We start from the raw sequence: 14092 nt of genomic DNA on the forward strand, positions 1-14092 counted from the left end.
GAAGGAGAGGCAGCCAAAGGAAGAATTGGGTTTGGGGGTGACCAGTGAGATATACCTGCTGGAGCGCGTGCTACGGGTGGGTGCTGCTATGGTGGCCAGTGAGCTGAGATAAGGCGGGGCTTTACCTAGCAGAGACTTGTAGATGACCTGGAGCCAGTGGGTTTGGCGACGAGTATGAAGCGACGGCCAGCCAACGAGAGCGTACAGGTTGCAGTGGTGGATAGTATATGGGGCTTAGGTGACAAAACGGATGGCACTGTGATAGACTGCATCCAATTTGTTGAGTAGAGTGTTGGAGGCTATTTTGTAAATGACATTGCCGAAGTCGAAGGATCGGTAGGATGGTCAGTTTTACGAGGGTATGTTTGGCAGCATGAGTGAAGGATGCTTTGTTGCGAAATAGGAAGCTGATTCTAGATTTAATTTTGGATTGGAGATGTTTAATATGAGTCTGGAAGGAGAGTTTACAGTCTAACCAGAAACCTAGGTATTTGTAGTTGTCCACATATTCTAAGTCAGAACCGTCCAGAGTAGTGATGCTGGACGGGCGGACAGGTGCGGGCAGCGATTGGTTGAAGAGCATGCATTTAGTTTTACTTGCATTTAAGAGCAGTTGAAGGCCACGGAAGGAGAGTTGTATGGCGTTTTAGCTCATCTGGAGGTTAGTTAACACAGTGTCCAAAGAAGGGCCATAGGTATACAGAATGGTGTCATCTGCGTAGAGGTGGATCAAAGAATCACCAGCAGCAAGAGCGACATCATTGATGTATACAGAGAAGAGAGTCGGCCCGAGAATTGAACCCTGTGGCACCCCCATAGAGACTGCCAGAGGTCTGGACAACAGGCCCTACGATTTGACATACTGAACTCTATCAGAGAAGTAGTTGGTGAACTAGGTGAGGCAGTCATTTGAGAAACCAAGGCTGTTGAGTCTGCCAATAAGAATGTTGTGATTGACGGAGTCGAAAGCCTTAGCCAGGTCAATGAATACGGTTGCACAGTAATGTCTCTTATCGATGGCGGTTATGATATTGTTTAGGACCTTGAGCGTGGCTGAGGTGCACCCATGACCAGCTCTGAAACCAGATTGCATAGCAGAGAAGGTACGGTGTGATTCGAAATGGTCGGTAATCTGTTTGTTAACTTGTCTTTCGAAGACTTTAGAAAGGCAGGGTAGAATAGATATAGGTCTGTAGCAGTTTGGGTCTAGAGTGTCTCCCCCTTGAAGAGGGGGATGACCGCGGCAGCATTCCAATCTATGGGAATCTCAGACGATACAAAAGAGAGGTTGAACAGGCTTGAACAGAGGTTACAACAATTTTGGCAGATCATTTTAGAAAGAGAGGGTCCAGATTGTCTAGCCCGGCTGATGTGTAGGGGTCCAGATTTTGCAGGTCTTTCAGAACATCAGTTATCTGGATTTAGGTGAAGGAGAAGTGGGGGAGGTTTGGGCGAGTTGCTGTGGGGAGCGCAGGTTCTTTTGACCGGGGTAGAGGTAGCCAGGTGGAAAGCATGGCCAGCCGTAGAGAAATGCTTATTGAAATTCTCAATTATATTGGATTTATCAGTGGTAACAGTGTTTCCTAGCCTCAGTGCAGTGGGCAGCTATGAGGAGGTGCTTTTTTTCTCCATGGACTTTACACTGCCCCAGAACATTTTGGAGTTTGTGCTACAGGATGCAAATTTCTGCTTGAAAAAGCTAGCCTTAGCTTTCCTAACTGCCTGTGTATATTTGTTCCTAACTTTCCTGAAAAGTTGCATTTCAGGTGGGCTGTTCGATGCTAATGCAGAATGCCACAGGATGTTTTTGTGCTGGTCAAGGGCAGTCAGGTCTGGAGAGAACCAAGGGCTATATCTGTTCCTGGTTCAATTTTTTTGGAATGGGGCATGCTTATTTAAGATGGTGAGAAAGGCACTTTAAAAGAATAACCAGGCATCCTCTACTGACGGGATGAGGTCAATATCCTTCCAGGATACCCGGGCCAGGTCGATTAGAAAGGCCTGCTCGCTGAAGTGTTTTAGGGAGCGTTTGACAGTGATGAGGCGTGGTCGTTTGAACGCAGACCCACTACTGATGCAGGCAATGAGGCAGTGATCTCTGAGATCTTGGTTGAAAACAGCAGAGGTGTATTTGGATGGCAAGTTGGTTAGTATGATATCTATGAGGGTGCCCATGTTTATGGATTTGGGGTTGTACCTGGTGGGTTCATTGATAATTTGTGTGAGATTGAGGGCATCAACCTTAAATTGTAGGATGGCCGGGGTGTTAAGCATGTCCCAGTTTAGGTCACCTAGTAGCACTAGCTCTGAAGATAGATGGGGGGCAATCAATTCACATATGGTGTCCAGGGCACAGCTGGGGGCAGAGGGTGGTCTGTAGCAAGCACCAACAGTGAGAGACTTTTTCTGGAAAGATGGATTTTAAAAGTAGAAGTTCGAATTGTTTAGGTACAGACCTGGATAGTAAGACAGAACACTGCAGGCTATTTCTGCAGTAGATTGCAACACCGCCCCTTTGGCAGTTCTATCTTGTCGGAAAATGTTATAGTTAGGGATGGAAATTTCAGGGTTTTTGGTGGACTTCCTAAGCCAGGATTCAGACACGGCTAAGACATCCGGGTTGGCAGAGTGTGCTAAAGCAGTGAATAAAACAAACTTAGGGAGGAGGCTTCTAATGTTAACACGCATGAAAACAAGGCTTTTACGGTTACAGAAGTCAACAGATGAGAGCACCTGGGGAGTAGGAGTGGAGTTAGGCACTGCAGGGCCTGGATTAACCTCTACATCACCAGAGGAACAGAGGAGCAGGATGGGGGTATGGCTAAAGGCTATCAGGACTGGTCGTTTAGTGCGTTCGGAGCAAAGAGTAAAAGGAGCAGGTTTCTGGGCGTGAGTGAATAGAGTCGAGGCATAATGTACAGACAGAGGTATGGTAGGATGGGAATACATTGGAGGTAAACCTAGGCATTGAGTAATGATGAGAGAGATATTGTCTCTGGAGACGTTTAAACCAGGTGATGTCACCGCATATGTGGGAAGTGGAATTAAATGGTAGGTTAAGGCATATTGAGCAGGGCTAGAGGCTCTACAGTGAAATAATACAATAATCACTAACCAGGACAGTAATGGACAAGGCACAAGGTAGTGCTTTTAGGTTTTACACAGTCAAATGTAACAAAGAAAATGAATGGGGAAAAAAATCGATACAGTAATATCAGCTCTGTATGTAAAAGATTTACATTTGACATTTTCATCATTTAGCAGATGCTATTATCCAGAGCGACTTACAGTGCATTTTATCTTAAGATAGCTATGTTGTAACGGCTGTTGCAGAGAGTAGACCAAGGCGCAGCGTGTTGAGTGCTCATCATGTATTTATTTATGAGAGAACACTTAAACAAAGAAACAAAACGACAGCCAAACAGTTCTGTCAGGAACATCAACTAAACAGGAAGTAACCACCCACAAAACCCAAAGGAAAACAGGCTGCCTAAGTATGGCTCCCAATCAGAGACAACAATATACAGCTGTCCCTGATTGAGAACCATACCCGGCCAAAACAAAGAAATACAAAACATAGAAAAAGGACATAGAATGCCCACCCTAGTCACAGCCTGGCCTAACCAAAATAGAGAATAAAACCCTCTCTATGGCCAGGGCGTGACAGTACCCCCCCCCCCCCCCCCAAAGGTGCGGACTCCGGCCGCAAAACCTGACTCTAAAGGGGAGGGTCCGGGTGGGCCTTCCTTACGGCGGCGGCTCTGGTGCGGGACGTGGACCCAGCTGCACCTTCGGCTTGGCCCACTTAGGTGGCGCCTCTGGAGTGGGGACCCTCGCCGCCGACCCCGGATAGGAGGGCGAGTCTGGCAGCTCCGGGCTGGCGGGCGACTCTGGCAGCTCCGGACAGGCGGGCGACTCTGGCTTGTTTGTTCATCACTTCATTACGCCTGTTTGGCTTCATGATGTCCAGCTGTGTGCGGAGAGGACTCCCGAACATCAGTGCGGCAGGGCTTTCCTTTGTTGTGGCATGTAGGGTGTTTCGGTAGGAGGCCAGGAACTAGACCAGTTTTGTTTGCAAAGTCCCTTCTTCTCGTTTTGCTGCACAGAGTCCTTGTTTTAGCGTTTGCACAAAGTGTTCTGCCAGCCCATTGGTGGCAGGTTGGTACGGAGCTGAGGTTGGGTGTTTGATTCCGTTTACTGACATGAATCTTGTTAAGTCGTCACTTACAAAAGCTTGCGTGTTGTCACTTACCAGCTACAGCGGCAATCCGAAGCATGCAAACGTCGTTCTGAGACACTCTATCGTCTGAGCTGAGGTGGAGGAGTCAGTGCAAAACACCTTTGGCCATTTGGAATGGGCATCAACTATAACCAGAAACTTGTGCTTTTCAAAGGGACCAGCGTAGTCCACATGAATTCACATGGGTGTACTGGGACAGGAGCAGGCATGTGAAGGGTTTCCAAACATCTGCTACAGTTCTTCGCCATGTTTTCTATCTGTTGATCCAGACCCGGCCATCAGAAATGTCTCCTTGCGAGCAGCTTCATTTTGACAATTCCATCATGACCTTCATGTAGTTGTTGCAAAACCTGATGTTGGCATTTCTGGGGTATCATGACTCTCATTCCCCACATCAAACATCCTTGGTACGTTGTAATTTTGTTTCTCCGCTGGAAATACGGAGTCAGCTCCTTTCTGCCTGTAGCTGGCCATCCTGACATGGTGTAGGTGTATACTTTGACAAGGTCACATCTTTCCTTGTCTCCCGTTTGATAACTGTGCGTGTGACAGGTAGTGCCTCGAGCTGGGAGGTATGGAAAATGTCCACTGCATCCACACTCCTTTGTCTTTCTCCATCTGCATTTGTGTGGCGGGATGACAGCTTAAACTCAATGTCATACATATGACTGGCAAGGACAAGGTGTATCGCTGTAACCTGGCCGGTGTCATTGCCGGAATGCCTTTCTTTGGACTGAAAATGGAAAGCAAAGGCTGGTGATCTGTAACCAGTGTGAAACGCTTGCCATATAGGTTTGCGTGGAATTTCTTGATGCCTCACACTAGCGCCAGTGCTTCTTTGTCGATTTGTGAGTAGTTCTTCTCTGCATCATTCAAGGTTCGTGACGCAAATGCCACTGGCCTCTCTGACCCATCTTTCAGTGTGTGTGAAAGGGCGGCCCCTAAGCCATGAGGGGACGCATCACAAGCCAACTTCACTGGCAGTTCGGGGTCGTAATGCATCAGGACTTGTTCAGATGTGATGAGCCGTTTTGCCTCCAGAAACGCATTTTCACACTGTCCTGTCCACTGCCATGTCCTATTATTTTCCAGGAGCTGATTGAGAGGCTGGAGTACTGCTGAAAAGTTTGGGAGAAATCTTCTGTAGTCATTGATCGGTCCTGTGAAAGATCTCACTTTTGTGTTATTTTGTGGTTGTGGTACCTGTACCACTGAATTGATTTTGTCCTGTGTTTTGTGCAACCCATTGTGGTCGATTTCATGTCCACAGAAGACAGTCTTGTCTTTGAAGAATTCACACTTCTGTAAGTTTGCCTGTGGTCCATACTCTTTCAGTCTTCTCAGGACCTCTTCCAGGTTAGCCAGGTGCTCTTTGTCAGTGCGTCCTGTTATGATCATGTCATCCAGGATACACTGGGTTCCTGGGATTCCTTGCAAATTATGGTCAATAGTTCGTTGCAAATGGCTGGGGCCGATGCAATGCCAAAAACCAGGCGGTTATACCTATATAAATCTTTGTGTGTGTTTATTGTCAGGTACTGTTTGGAGCTCCTCTCAACCCGTAGCTGCTGGTAAGCCTGTTTCAGATCAATTTTACTGAAGTAGCTAGTGCAGCAAAGATGTCATCCAGACGTGGCAGGAGGTATTGGTCCACATGCAACATTGACTTCACAGTTACCTTGAAGTCCCCACACATTCTAACATACCCATATGTCTTTACAATAGGAACAATGGGTGTGGCCCATTAGCTTCTGTCCACTTTCGTCAGGATCCCTGTATCCTGTAAGCGATCAATTTCCGCTTCCACCTTTGGTCTCAGGGAGTATGGAACAGATCTGGCTTTGCAGAATTTTTGGGTTGTGTCGTCTCTCAGTACAAGTTTGGCCGTGAAGCCTTTTACTGTTCCCGTCTGATCACTGAAAACTGTGTTGTATTTCTTTCGCAAGTGTTCCAGTGTTTGGTCTGTGCCTTTCTCTTTGGACTTGAACGTGTGGAGCATTTTCAAGTCACACCAGTTCAGCTTTATTTTTGAAAGCCATTCCCTGCCAAATAATGGCGGGCCAGTTCCAGGCACCACATACAGCTGTAACTGCTGTGTTTGCTCCCCATAACTCACTGTGACCTGCAATGCCCCCATTGGGCTCAATCTCTCTCCCGAGTATGTCTTCAGCAACACATTTGTGTTCTTCAGCTTGATAGCCTTGAAGTACTCATTGTACAGTCGTGGAAATTTTAGACACTGCAGATCCTGTGTCCAGCTCCATTTTGAGAGCTTTGCCTTCGATTGCTGGTGTCACCCATATTTTTCTACTGCTGGGAGAAGTCACTGTGTTTAACTTTGGGTGGCAGGTAGCCAATCATAACATTTAAAAAATATATAAATATATATATACAAAAATAAGACTCATAAATATCAAAAAGAAGTAACAAAGACAAATAGAAACAAATTGTAGTATTTAAATACAAATAAAAAAGAGTATCAAATTATTACACTATTACCCTATTGCTAACAAAAACACAAATAAAACTAAATTGCACAAATCCTATATCACACAAATAGAATAACACACTTATAAAGAGGAGAACCTGATTATTACACTATTGCACTTCAAACAAGAAACACACAAACTAAATTGCACAACTAATTGCATTACTAATTGCATTAGTACTGTACAAAGTTAGAGGTGCACTATTTGATAGATTCCCCCACTGTCATGCGGAGTGGAACAGGTGAACCCAAGAGCAGACTCAGACGAGGAGGGGATGAGGTAACCAAGGTATTTATTTAAACACAGGGGGAAGATTGAGTGCAGGCCAGGGGAAGTTCGGGAGGGTTGCTGGAAACCAGGTGCGGAGGCTGAAGCTGGAGCAAGAGGTGTGGGGACAGGGTAAGCATCCAAGGGAGCGTAGAGTGGGGTATCCAGGACAGAGTTATAGGACTCACGAGAAGTCGGACTGGAGACAGGGACCAGAGTCAGAGCTGTCAGAACTGTAGCGGAGAGAAAAATAGTGTTAGGCAAGGACAACCGGCATATCAGGAACAAATGGCTAGAAACATGGACTGACAGGGCAGAGATTACGATCTGGTAGTGTGGAAGTGGCAGGACTGAGTATTTGTAGAGGTCTTGATTACGGAACAGGTTGCAGCTGGTGGGGATCTTTTCTGACTCCAGCACACCTGTCTCCGCCCATACAATCACACACACACACACACAGAGAGAGGGAGAGAGCACTGGGGGAGTGGCGGCAGGTCAAGAAGACACCGGATGAGCACTAGAGGGCGTGGCAGGAGCAGATGTGACACTTGCTCCCCCTACCTCGGGCTTCCAGTGGGGAGACCTGAGGTCAACCTACCCCGGCCCCCTCCCCATCTCGTACTTCTGAGTGGGAGACCTTCCCAGGCAGTAGCGAGCCTAGCTCACAAACTAGAATCAGGGTGCCCACTCCGACAAAGTTAATTGACCCACAGTCCCACACGGTGACATCATATCATTGACGTGACGTTCAAATGAGCGATAGAAAACCGATCGTGCAAATGTCACCATTCTGAATACATGTTATTTTTATTTTTTTTGCGGGCGCTCCATGCCACCCCCAGCAAGATGCAGCCCTGGGCGGCTGCCCATGTCGTCTATGCCAAAATCCGCCACTGGATCTGAAGATGAAGGCCCATCCCCTACTATGTGTAAGTACTGTTCATTTCACTGGACAAAATGTCTGTTTATGAATGGTGGTGACCTTTGAAACTGAGATTTATGATTCTTAAAAAGGGCATTTTGGGCTAAACTGTCTTCATCTTCTGTCTCTCTTTGTTCTCACACATATGCAGCCACTTTGTTTTATTTAACTACATTCAATTATTTACATTGTATTATTCCTCCTGCAGTTGAGGAGGGGGTTCCACCAGTCTAGGCTATAAAACAATCTAATTTCAACAAATTTCCCTTCGAATGGAAGATGAAGCTTAAAACCTGAAAACTATGGGAGGTTAATGTTTTTATTTAAAACGGTTTATTAATATGCCTCTCTCCTCTCCTAAGGCTCGTTATATCGTTAACGCTGCACTGTATTTTTTGAAGAGTGGTGCAGTCCCACACCTCTCGTCATTTTCTTTCTTTATTGAAGAGATAATAAAATGTTGGAAAGATGGGGGGATAGTGGGAGTCAAAGTAACAGACGTTTAAGGTGCAGTCTCTGTCGGGACCGTGATTAAACCATATAAGCTTTATTCCTCTCCTAGAGTCAGCTCTATCCCTAAGGGAACAGCTTCTTGCGAAGATCCTTTAGGTCAAACTAATGGAAACCCTGCCTGAGAGAAACTACATACGAACAGGGACTGGGAAACTGTGAAGCTATAGTAGAGGAGATTCAGAAGTAGAACCAATGGGTTTCGGCTTTTGGCCTTCAGGGTTTTTAGAGAAGTAAAACAGAAAGAGGCTTTTATAGGTCTGAAAAGGGCCTCAGGGACCGATCACAATGTGTATGCAAATAAAAACATGACGTGATTGGTTAAATCAGTCGTAGAAAGACCAACCAATAGATTGTGAGTGCATGCTGTGAAGTCATAGCACACTGTATGCATTATAGGCCTATGTGTAGTGTACACAACATACACATTTTCCTGAGAGCTTTTTGTTCCTTATGGAATATTATGAACACATTTCAGTCTTTGAATGTATAATTATTTGTGCAAGAGAAACACACAAACTGGGGTCTCCTGTCAGAATGGTATAATGAGTGTTTGTTCTGAGAGGGACCAGAGAGTCTTCCTGTAGGAGAGAGAGCGAAAGAGCGAGAGCGAAAAAGCGATGTATGTGTCAGAAGGAAGAAGCCCTAGGATCAGAATAATGAAATTCAGCCCACGGCTATACACACACATTCCTCCTCCAATCAACATTCAACAATCCCAACTTTCTCTCACTACAGATCTTTCTGCAGCTGGCTTCAAAAGGCAGTATTCCTCTCTGAGACCCTCTGGAGCAGATATATTGATTTCCTTAGCTGTGGGTGTGTGTGTGTGTGAGAGAGAGCCGAGGTGTGTGTGGGTGTGGGTGTGTGTGTGTCGACACACTAGTTGCTGCCTGACTGAATACAGCTGGTAAGAATTCAATCAAAACGTACACCGGTGTGAGACCATGGGTTAAAAGAGAGAAACAAGTTGACGCAAATGTGATCAGAACGTTTAGTAATGGGCTGGTTTCTCAGACACAGATTTAACCTTATTCCTGGATTTAAAATAACTTTCAATGGAACGGATTCTACATTAAGCAGGCTTTTTTTTGTCCAGTAGAGTTAATTTGGGTCTGGGAAACCTTCCCCATAAAAGATTAAAACTCATTCAAATCAAATATACAGAAGTCTCTTGTGCCATTAATGGTATAGAAAATATAGACCAGGTTCCGAGGAAAACAAACACCTCTCCTCGCAGCTGGGGGCAGGACTAACACACAGGCCTTTGCCACCAGTGTTGTTAGCCGACAGGGCTCTGGAGGGAAAGTGGCTTCAGCACCCGCAGGGAGAGGAAAGAAGGGAGAGAAAAAGGGTTCATGGTCTTGTTATGTACAGAGACACGCACAAACTCTCCCCCTCTTTCTAGATTTAAGGGGTATACCACTCCAGCTTCTAAGGTACCTGGTACGATGAGCTAGTTACAACAAAGGTCCTCTGCAACTACCGCAGAGATGCTTTAGGATGTTTCACCACAAGTTAATATGCCCCCAATATGGAGATCAAATAACAGAAGTTATGGAGAGGGTGTTCTTTCAGCGTTACTTCTGAATGTCTTGGGAGAAAATCTTCTTGACCAGAAAGCAGACAAAATCCGGAAGTCGCAATGATGTGAGTGTGTGTCAGTGAATGTGTGTGTAGTCAGGTCTCCAGCCACAGGCAGGAATTTTCTAAACTGAGAGGAGAAGAGAAATGGTCTCCATTGCAGACATGGTGACCCAGGTTAGGATGACTGAATACAACCACTGAATACAACCATCTCTCTCTCCATCATCTCTCACACTTTATTTTAGTGACACACTCAGAATAAACTTTCATACCCTCCCACTCTCTCTTGGGTGACATGACATGGTCAGAAAAAAACTGCCTTTCACTCTCCCTCCCTCCATCTGTCTCCTTCCCATTCTTATTTTCCCTCCCTTCTCTCCAGCTCCATCGTGGCACATTGTTTATCTGGGCTTCTAGCGCCCTCTGCTGGCTAATGATACTCAAGTGTAATTTATCTGCAGTGTGTGGCTCACCTGGACTCTGCTGCCCCCTATGTGTGGACGTGTTTAACTATACAAGAATAGTAAACGAATAGTAAACGAACAAAAATTGACAAACTGGGGACATTTTGTTGGTCCCCACAAAGTGAAATGCTATTAGAGTTAGAGGGTAGGGTTAGCTTTAGGGTTAGGAGCTTGGGTTAGGTTTAGTGTTAATGTTAAGGTTAGAACTGGTGTTAGGGTTAGAATTAGGTTTAGGGTTAGGGGGTAGGGTTAGCTTTAGGGTTAGGAGCTTGGGTTAGGTTTAGTGTTAAGGTTAAGGTTAGGTTTTTGGGTTAAGGTTACGATTAAGGTTAGTGTAAGAGTACGGGTTAGGTTTAGGGTTAGGGGTTAGGGAAAATCGTATTTTGAATGGGACTGAATTGTGAGTCCCCACAAGGTTAGCTGTACAAGTTTGTGTGTGTGTGTGTGTGTGTGTGTGTGTGTGTGTGTGTGTGTGTGTGTGTGTGTGTGTGTGTGTGTGTGTGTGTGCGTGCGTGTGTGTGTATGTGTTTGTGTGTGTGTGTGTGTGTGTGTCTCATGTGCAATGTGGGGCTGTGTTTCTGGCTGCTGGGTGCATGTGGTTAAATCTAAAGGTGTTCTGTCTTGTGTTTGTGTGTGTGTAAAACTAACCTTGTGTTGGGGGGTTGCAGAGGGAGTGGTGGCAGTGTGTCGTGCGGTGGCCGGACGAGGGCTAAAGCACTGAACTGTGGTTCTCCTCATGATGAATTGACTGGCCTCCCCTAGAGGGATATCAGCAAACCCAGAGAGAGAGAGAGAGAGAGAGAGAGAGACACAGAAAAAGAACATGAGGCTAATAGGAAGTAGTTGCTTAAGCTATTAGACCTAAAAAAGAGAAAGATGTTGTAACCCATTATCCATACACTATTTCCTCCAGTCTCACCTCTTTGCACCAGCTCAGGAAGTCCCTCTGGCCTAAACTCCTTCACTTCCTGTTCACTTCCTGGTTTCGGTGTGGTTGCCGTGGCTTTGATCCTTTTAGCAGCATTCAGCAGGGCCTCCTGGGCTTTAAATGGAGTGCTGCCGTTGTCGCTGGCTGCTATTGCACCACAACCCCTCTTCTCCAACGGCCCCTGACCTGCAGGAGCCATGTTCTCAGTCTGCCGTGGGAGCCGTCAAATGACTGAAAGTTTCTTCAAGTGCAGTCGCAAAAAGCATCAAGCGCTATGATGAAACTGGCTCTCATGAGGACCGAGTTCAAGTAACAGACACATCTCAACATCAACTGATGTTCAGAGGAGACTGCGTGAATCAGGCATTCATGGTCGAATTGCTGCAAAGAAACCACTACTAAAGGACACCAATAATAAGAAGAGACTTGCTTGGTCCAAGAAACACAAGCAATGGACATTAGAAATCTGTCCTTTGCTCTGATGAGTCCAAATTTGAGATTTTTGGTTCCAACCACTGTGTCTTTGTGAGACGCAGAATAGGTGAACGGATGATCTCTGCATGTGTGGTTCCCACCATGAAGCATGGAGGAGGAGGTGTGACGGTGTGGGGGTGCTTTGCTGGTGACACTGTCAGTGATTTATTTAAAATTCAAGACACACTTAAGCAGCATGGCTACCACAGCATTCTGTAGCAACACGCCATCCCATCTGGTTTGTGCTTAGTGGGACTATCATTTGTTATTCAACAGGACAATGACGCAACACACCTCCAGGCTGTGTAAGGGCTAATTGACCAAGAAGGAGAGTGATGGAGTGCTGCATCAGATGACCTGGCCTCCACAATCACCCGACCTCAACCCAATTGAGATGGTTTGGGATGAGTGAGACCGCAGAGTGAAGGAAAAGCAGCCAACAAGTGCTCAGCATATGTGGGAACTCCTTCAAGACTGTTGGAAAAGCATTCCAGGTGAAGCTGGCTGAGAGAATGTCAAGAGTGTGCAAAGCTGTCATCAAGGCAAAGGGTGGCTACTTTGAAGAATCTAAAACATAAAATGTATTTTGATTTGTTTAACACTTTTTTGGTTACTACATTAATTCCATATGTGTTATTTCATAGTTTTGATGTCTTCACTATTATTCTACAATGTATAATCAATAAAAACTCTTGAATGAGTTGGTGTGTCTTTTGACTGGTATTGTATACACATTTTTTTAGCTAAACAGGTGGCTCTGCCCCACCTGCCCTGTATGACGGGTCGCCATAGCTCACAGTTAACACAACCTTACCACAGTTAACACATCCTTACAACTGACCAGTATTTATCTCCTGACACTGCACATGGTCCTAGTACCTGAGTTATACAGATGTAAGGTCTAATAGTCCATTGAGTCCACACACAACCCACTATTTCAATTATACAGAAGAAACTCACTATGACTGCAATATGTGGTTGTCTAACGTAGTTATGAATGAACTAAATTTAAGTCACTCTTGATAACATGCATTTCACTACACCTGCAATAACATCTGCTCAATATGTATATGTGACCAATAAAATTTGATTTGATTTTTAATAGTGTGAGCTAAATGAATAAAAAAATGCTTTTATACCGTAATAGCAGGACAATGTGTAGGCCTGCCTAATTTACAGATACATTAAGAGAAAGAGATGGATGGGTGGATGGATGGATGGATAGATGGATGGAGAGAGGGAAAGAAAGAGAGAGAGAGAGAGAGAGAGAGAGAGAGAGAGAGAGAAAGAGGTATGGATAGATAGATTGATGTTACTTCTGGAACACTGGGTCATCTTTTTTTCCTAGACACCATAAGAGGCTCTAGTAGTCCATGAGAGCAGAGCACATACAGTAATAACTACTACAGCTCCCACTCTCTGGTTCCACACTCCAACTGACTCCCACACTGTACCACTCACTCTCCACTCATCATCCAGGACTCAGGAGCCTGAACACGGTGCTGTTACTAATTTGTTATAGTGATTATATGGCTGCCCCTTATGTAAGATTATGAGATCAGTGTGGCTTGCGAGGCTAGTGGCAGCTTCAGGAAAGATTATCTATATACAGTATTGACAAGATAGACTGTCTGTTCTAACAATGGGAATACAGTCGTGGCCAAAAGTTTTGAGAATGACACATATATGAATTTTCACAAAGTTTGCTGCCTCAGTGTCTTTAGATATTTTTGTCAGATGTTACTATGGAATACTGAAGTATAATTACAAGCATTTCATAAGTGTCAAAGGCTTTTATTGATAATTACATGAATGTTACGACCGTCGCAATGAGGGGACCAAAGCGCAGCGTGGTAAGTGTTCATTATTATTTATTAAACAAATGAAACACTAGAACAAAGAAACAAAACGAAAAGACAAACAGTTCCGTCAGGTAACAAAATACAAAACAGAAAATAACTACCCACAAAACACAGGTGGGAAAAGGCTGCCTAAGTATGATTCCGCAGAAGACTCTGGGCTGCAGGCCGCCGCTGAAGACTCTGGGCTGGGGAACTTCTCAGGAGGTTCCGGACTGGGGAACTTCTCAGGAGGTTCCGGACTATAGGCCGTCTCAGGAGGTTCCGGACTGTAGGCCGTCACTACAGGCTCCGTGCCATGGATCATCACTACAGGTTCCGCGTCATGGATCATCACTGGAGGCTTCGTGCC

The sequence above is a fragment of the Salmo trutta genome, chromosome 33, assembly GCF_901001165.1.
Source record: "Salmo trutta chromosome 33, fSalTru1.1, whole genome shotgun sequence".
NCBI classification, from domain to species: domain Eukaryota; kingdom Metazoa; phylum Chordata; class Actinopteri; order Salmoniformes; family Salmonidae; genus Salmo; species Salmo trutta.